This window comes from Triticum urartu, chromosome 2 (assembly GCF_003073215.2).
Source record: "Triticum urartu cultivar G1812 chromosome 2, Tu2.1, whole genome shotgun sequence".
Lineage (NCBI taxonomy): Eukaryota > Viridiplantae > Streptophyta > Magnoliopsida > Poales > Poaceae > Triticum > Triticum urartu.
Genome location: NC_053023.1, coordinates 423,633,317 through 423,640,340, shown reverse-complemented (window position 1 = coordinate 423,640,340; position 7,024 = coordinate 423,633,317).

Sequence of the window (7,024 nt, the reverse complement as noted above, 5' to 3'; positions counted from 1 at the left end):
TAGGAAACGGCCTAGAATTAAAATTACCTTTATACGCGTTGTTACCAAAATTGTTCCTACCAACAAAATTCACATCCATAGATTCATTATTATTCTCAATCAAAGTAGACAAAGGCATATCATTACGATCAGTAGGAGCACTCTTATTAGCAAACAATTTCATAAGTTCATCCATCTTTCCACTCAAAACATTAATCTCTTCAATTGCATGCACCTTTTTACTAGTAGATCTTTCAGTGTGCCATTGAGAATAATTAACCATAATATTATCTAGGAGTTTTGTAGCTTCTGCTAAAGTGATTTCCATAAAAGTGCCTCCCTTGGCCGAATCTAAAAGATTTCTAGAAGAAAAATTCAATCCGGCATAAATTTTTTGTATAATCATCCATAAATTCAAACCATTACAAAGAGATAAAAGGTAGGGCAATTACGTATCATTAATTTCATCCTCTCCCAAGATTGTGCAACATGTTCATGATCAAGTTGCTTAAAATTCATAATATCGTTTCTAAGAGAGATGATCTTACTAGGAGGAAAATACTTAGAGATAAAAGCATCTTTGCAGTTGTTCCATGAATCAATACTATTTTTAGGCAAAGATGAAAACCAAGCTTTAGCACGATCTCTAAGCGAAAACGGCAATAGCTTAAGCTTAACAATATCATTATCCACATCTTTCTTATTTTGCATATCACACAAATCTACAAACTTGTTTAGATGGGTAGCGGCATCTTCACTAGGAAGGCCAGAAAACAGATCTTTCATGACAAGATTCAGCAAAGTAGTATTAACTTCACAAGATTCAGCATCGGTAAGAGGAGCAATCAGAGTGCTAATAAAATAATTATTGTTGGTATTGGCAAAGTCACACAATTTAGTATTATCTTGAGCCATCGTGACAAGCACGCAATCCAACACACAAGCAAACGAGTGAAGAAAAAGCAAACATAAAAAGAGGGCGAAAGGAAAAGAGGGCGAATAAAATGGCAAGGGTGAAGTGGGGGAGAGGAAAATGAGAGGCAAATGGCAAATAATGTAACGCGAAGGATAAGGGTTGTGATGGGTACTTGGTATGTCTTGACTTGGCGTAGATCTCCCCGGCAATGGCACCAGAAATCCTTCTTGCTACCTATTGAGCACTGCATTGGTTTTCCCTTTAAGAGGAAAGGGTGATGCAGTAAAGCAGCATAAGTATTTCCCTCAGTTTTTGAGAGCCAAGGTATCAATCCAGTAGGATACCACGCGCGAGTCACCTCGTACCTACACAAACAAATAAGAACCTCACAACCAACGCGATAAAGGGGTTGTCAATCCCTTCACGGCCACTTGCAATAGTGAGATCTGATAGAGATGATAATAATAAGATAAATATTGTTGGTATTTTTATGATATAGATGGAAAGTAAAGATTGTAAAATAAAATAGATTGGAAACTTGTATGATGGAAAATAGACCCGGGGGCCATAGGTTTCACTAGTGGCTTCTCTCAAGATAGCATAAGTATTATGGTGGGTGAACAAATTACTGTCGAGCAATTGATAGAAAAGCGAATAATTATGAGAATATCTAGGCATGATCATGTATATATGCATCACGTCTGTGACAAGTAGACCGACTCCTGCCTGCATCTACTACTATTACTCCACACATCAACCGCTATCCAGCATGCATCTAGAGTATTAAGTTCATAAGAACAGAGTAACGCCTTAAGCAAGATGACATGATGTAGAAGGATAAACTCCGGCAATATGATGTAAACCCCATATTTTTATCCTCGATGGAAACAATACAATACGTGTCGGTTCCCTTTCTGTCACTGGGATCGAACACTGCAAGATTGAACCCAAAGCTAAGCACTTCTCCCATTGCGAGAAAGATCAATCTAGTAGGCCAAACAAACTGATAATTCGAAGAGACTTGCAAAGATAAACCAATCATACATAAAAGAATTCAGAGAAGATTCAAATATTGTTCATAGATAGACTTGATCATAAACCCACAATTCATCGGATCTCGACAAACACACCGCAAAAGAAGATTACATCGAATAGATCTCCAAGAGAATCAAGGAGAACTTTGTATTGAGATTCAAAGAGAGAGAAGAAGCCATCTAGCTACTAGCTATGGACCTGAAGGTCTGAAGTAAACTACTCACACATCATCAGAGGGGCCATGGAGTTGATGTAGAGGCCCTCCGTGATCAATGCCCCCTCCGGCGGAGCTCCGGAAAAGGCCCCTAGATGGGATCTCTTGGGTACATAAGGTTGCGGCGGTGGAAATAGGGTTTCGTGGTGCTCCTGGATGTTTGCGGTGTATGTGAACATATATAGGAGGAAGAAGTAGGTCGGTGGAGCAACGAGGGGCCCACGAGGGGGGAGGGCACGCCCCTGCCTCATGGCTGCCTCGTTGATTGCTTGACGTCCACTCCAAGTCCTCTGGATCACGTTTGTTCCAAAAATCACGTTCCCGAAGGTTTCATTCCGTTTGGACTCCGTCTGATATTCCTTTTCTACGGAACACTGAAATAGGCAAAAAAACAACAATTTGGGCTAGGCCTCCGGTTAATAGGTTAGTCCCAAAAATGATATAAAAGTGTAAAATAAAGCCCATTAACATCCACAACAGATAATATAATAGCATGGAGCAATCAAAAATTATAGATAAGTTGGAGATGTATCAGTAACCAAGTGGATGAGCAAAGCTCTCACAAAAAATATGAGCTAATCCTTTGCTAACCCTAGAAAGGAGGTGGAGGTGGTCTATTTATAGTCTTAGCCATGAAGGGGTAAGTGGGAGAGGGGTACAAGGCCAAAGGCCCGCGGCTGCGCATAGGCAGGTACCGGACGACCGGTGGGGGTCGGACGTCTGATGGCTCAGGACGGTCCGGACGTCCGGCGCTTGTCGAATGTCCGTTGATTCTTCTCGGGTGTAGTGGCACCGGTCATCCGGTCGGCGCCGGTCGTCCCGGCGCTGGGACTCGTCGGATATCCGGTATTCATCGGACGTCCAGCCGCTGTAGCATTCGTCGCTTGGAGTTCTTCTGTCCGTCTAGGCTGCACGAGGTACCGGATGTCCGGTGGTGTCCGGACGTCTAGTGGTTGTAGCTTGTAGCAGCTCCGTCTTCGCTTCCACGCTTCCCTCGCGGATGGTGTAGGTGTTCCTTGGCGCTTGCACTCCTCCACGTCATCCGTAGCATTCCAAAAATACCTATGCATGCACATGGGAGAAGTGTCAAGTAGTATACCATCCTTGAAGGGGTCAAGTGAACACGCGTAAAGGAGATGATTCACCTTTGTGTATGTGGAGTGGATGTCAAATGTGTTACTTGCCAAACGGACTCTTGACATGGTGATGTCCGTGGGATGCTCCGCGTCATCTCCCCTCCCTTGGGAAAGATCCAACCTCGGATCGAAAACCAAATCACCATGGGAAAGAGATGGCATCGCCGTGTAGGCATGGTCGATCACCAAGTTCTCGTCATCTTGAAGCTCGAAATGGGCACTCTCCAATGTCGCACCATCTTGGGATTCCTTCAAAAGGAGCAAAGACAACAAACACTTGGAAAAACAAATGTGGTTAGCGTTAGTGCAAAACCAAGCATTCAAGAGGTGATGCACCGAACAAGTGTCGTCATCATGCAAAGCATATGGTTTGACAAAGGATTGTGACATGGCATATAAGCACATAAATTGAGCACAAGCAAAGATATCCTGGGGACAGGCATGTAAATGTGAGGTAGTGATGCAAATATGTGTGACAAGAGAAGAAGCATCTACCTCAAGTTCATAGCAAGCATTCACAAATTGCTCAATGAAAGGTCTATGGTAGGCATATAAATCATTCACAACACCAAATAAAATGAAGTGTCTAAACACATGGTTCAAGTGCAAGACAATCCAAGCATAATGTGCATGGGGTGTAGTGAATATCGTGTGGCACTCAACACAATGGAAAGAGCAATTGTCCATCATGTGTGAGGCAATCAAGGCAAGCATGTAGAAATCAATGGGACATGGCATATATGAAGTGATGACATTGTTGCAACCAAACATATGAGAGGAGCAAGTAATCCAAGAATTGGATGCAACACAGAAGGCATATATATCATGATGCATGGAATGGTGGAAATGACAAGTTGAAGCAAGATCTCTAACATGTGAGCAATCAAGTGTTGGAAATATGACCTAGAGGCAATAATAAAATGGTTATTATTATATTTCCTTGTTCATGATAATTGTCTATTGTTCATGCTATAATTATCTTATCCGGAAATCGTAATACATGTGTGAATACATAGACCACAACATGTCCCTAGTGAGCCTCTAGTTGACTAGCTCGTTGATCAATAGATGGTTACGGTTTCCTGACCATGGACATTGGATGTCATTGATAACGGGATCACATCATTAGGAGAATGATGTGATGGACAAGACCCAATCCTAAGCAGAGCACAATATCATGTAGTTTGTCTGCTAGAGCTTTTCTAAGTGTCAAGTATCATTTCCTTAGACCATGAGATTGTGCAACTCCCGGATACCGTAGGAGTGCTTTGGGTGTACCAAACGTCACAACGTAACTGTGTGGCTATAAAGGTACACTACAGGTATCTCCGAAAGTGTCTGTTGGGTTCGCATGAATCGAGACTGGGATTTGTCACTCCGTATGACAGAGAGGTATCTCTAGGCTCACTCGGTAATGCATCATCACAATGAGCTCAGTGTGACCAAGTAGTTGGTCACGGGATCATGCATTACGGAACGCGTAAAGTGACTTGCCGGTAATGAGATTGAACGAGGTATTGGGATACCGATGATCGAATCTCGGGCAAGTAACGTACCGATTGACAAAGGAAATTGTATACGGGATTGCTTGAATCCTCGACATCGTGGTTCATCCGATGAGATCATTGTGGAACATGTGGGAGCCAACATGGGTATCCAGATCCCGCTATTGGTTATTGGCCGGAGAGTTGTCTCGGTCATGTCTGCATGGTTCCCGAACCCGTAGGGTCTACACACTTAAGGTTCGATGACGCTAGGGTTATTAGGAAGACTTACATGTGATTACCGAATGTTGTTCGGAGTCCTGGATGAGATCCCGGACGTCACTAGGAGTTCCGGAATGGTCCGAAGGTGAAGATTTATATGTAGGAAGTTGTCATACGGTCACCGGAAAGGTTCGGGGGCATATCGGTATTGTACCGGGGCCACCGGAGGGGTTCCGGGGTCCACCGGGAGGGGCCACCTCTCTCGAAGGGCCTAATGGGCCGTAGAGGAAAGGGAACCAGCCCTACATGGGCTGGGCGCATCCCCCCTCGGGCCCATGCGCCTAGGGTTGGGGGGGGGGGAACCCTAAGGGGGGCGCCTCCCTTGCTTGGGGGGCAAGCCCCCTCCCCTTGGCCGCCGCCCCCCTCTAGATCTCATCTAGAGGGTGCCGGCCCCCTTCCTCCTTCCCCTATAAATAGAGGGGAAAGGGGAGGGCTGCACACAACATCCAAGGCGCAGCCCCTCCCCTCCCCAACACCTCTCCTCCTCCGCAAGAGCTTGGCGAAGCCCTGCCGGAGTACTGCTGCTCCACCACCACCATGCCATCGTGCTGCTATTGGAGCCCTCTTCCTCAACCTCTCCCTCCTCCTTGCTGGATCAAGGCGCGGGAGACGTCCTCGCTCCGTACGTGTGTTGAACGCGGAGGTGTCGTCTGATACGTCTCCAACGTATCTAGAATTTTTGATTGCTCCATCCTATATTATCTATTGTTTTGGACTATATTGGGCTTTATTTTCCACTTTTATATTATTTTTGGGACTAACCTATTAACCGGAGGCCTAGCCCAGAATTGCTGCTTTTTGCCTATTTCAGTGTTTCGAAGAAACGGAATATCAAACGGAGTCCAAACGGAATAAAACCTTCGGGAACGTGATTTTCCCACCGAACGTGATCCAGGAGACTTGGACCCTGCTCCAAGGAACAAAAGAGGCAGTCACGAGGGTAGGGGGCGCCCCCCTAGGGTGCGCCCCCTGCCTCGTGGGCCCCTCGGTGCTCCTCTGGCGTACTCCTTCCTCCTATATATACCTACGTACCCCCAAACAACCAGAACAGGAGCCAAAAACCTAATTCCACCACCGCAACTTTCTGTATCCACGGGATCCCATCTTGGGGCCTGTTCCGGAGCTCCGCCGGTAGAGGGCCGTCATCACGGAGGGCTTCTACATCATCCTAGCCCCTCTGATGAAGTGTGAGTAGTTTACCTCAGACCTTCGGGTCCATAGTTAGTAGCTAGATGGCTTCTTCTCTCTCTTTGAATCTCAATACAAAGTTCTCCCCCTCTCTTGTGGAGATCTATTTGATGTAATCTTCTTTTTGCGGTGTGTTTGTTGAGACCGATGAATTGTGGGTTTATGATCAAGTCTATCTATGAATAATATTTGAATCTTCTCTGAATTCTTTTATGTATGATTGGTTATCTTTGCAAGTCTCTTCGAATTATCCGTTTGGTTTGGCCAACTAGATTCGTAGTTCTTGCCATGGGAGAAGTGCTTAGCTTTGGGTTCGATCTTGCGGTATCCTTTCCCAGTGACAGAAGGGGTAGCAAGGCACGTATTGCATCGTTGCCATCGAGGATAACAAGATGGGGTTTATTTCATATTGCATGAATTTATCTCTCTACATCATGTCATCTTGCTTAAGGCGTTACTCTGTTTTTAACTTAATACTCTAGATGCATGCTGGATAGCGGTCGATGAGTGGAGTAATAGTAGTAGATGCAGAATCGTTTCGGTCTACTTGTCATGGATGTGATGCCTATATACATGATCATGCCTAGATATTTTCATAACTATGCTCAATTCTGTCAATTGCTGAACAGTAATTTGTTCACCCACCGTAGAATACTTATGCTCTTGAGAGAAGCCACTAGTGAAACCTATGGCCCCCGGGTCTATTCTCATCATATCAATCTCCATCACTTTAATCTTGCTTTGCTTTTTACTTTGCCTTTACTTTTTACTTTGCATCTTTATACCAAAA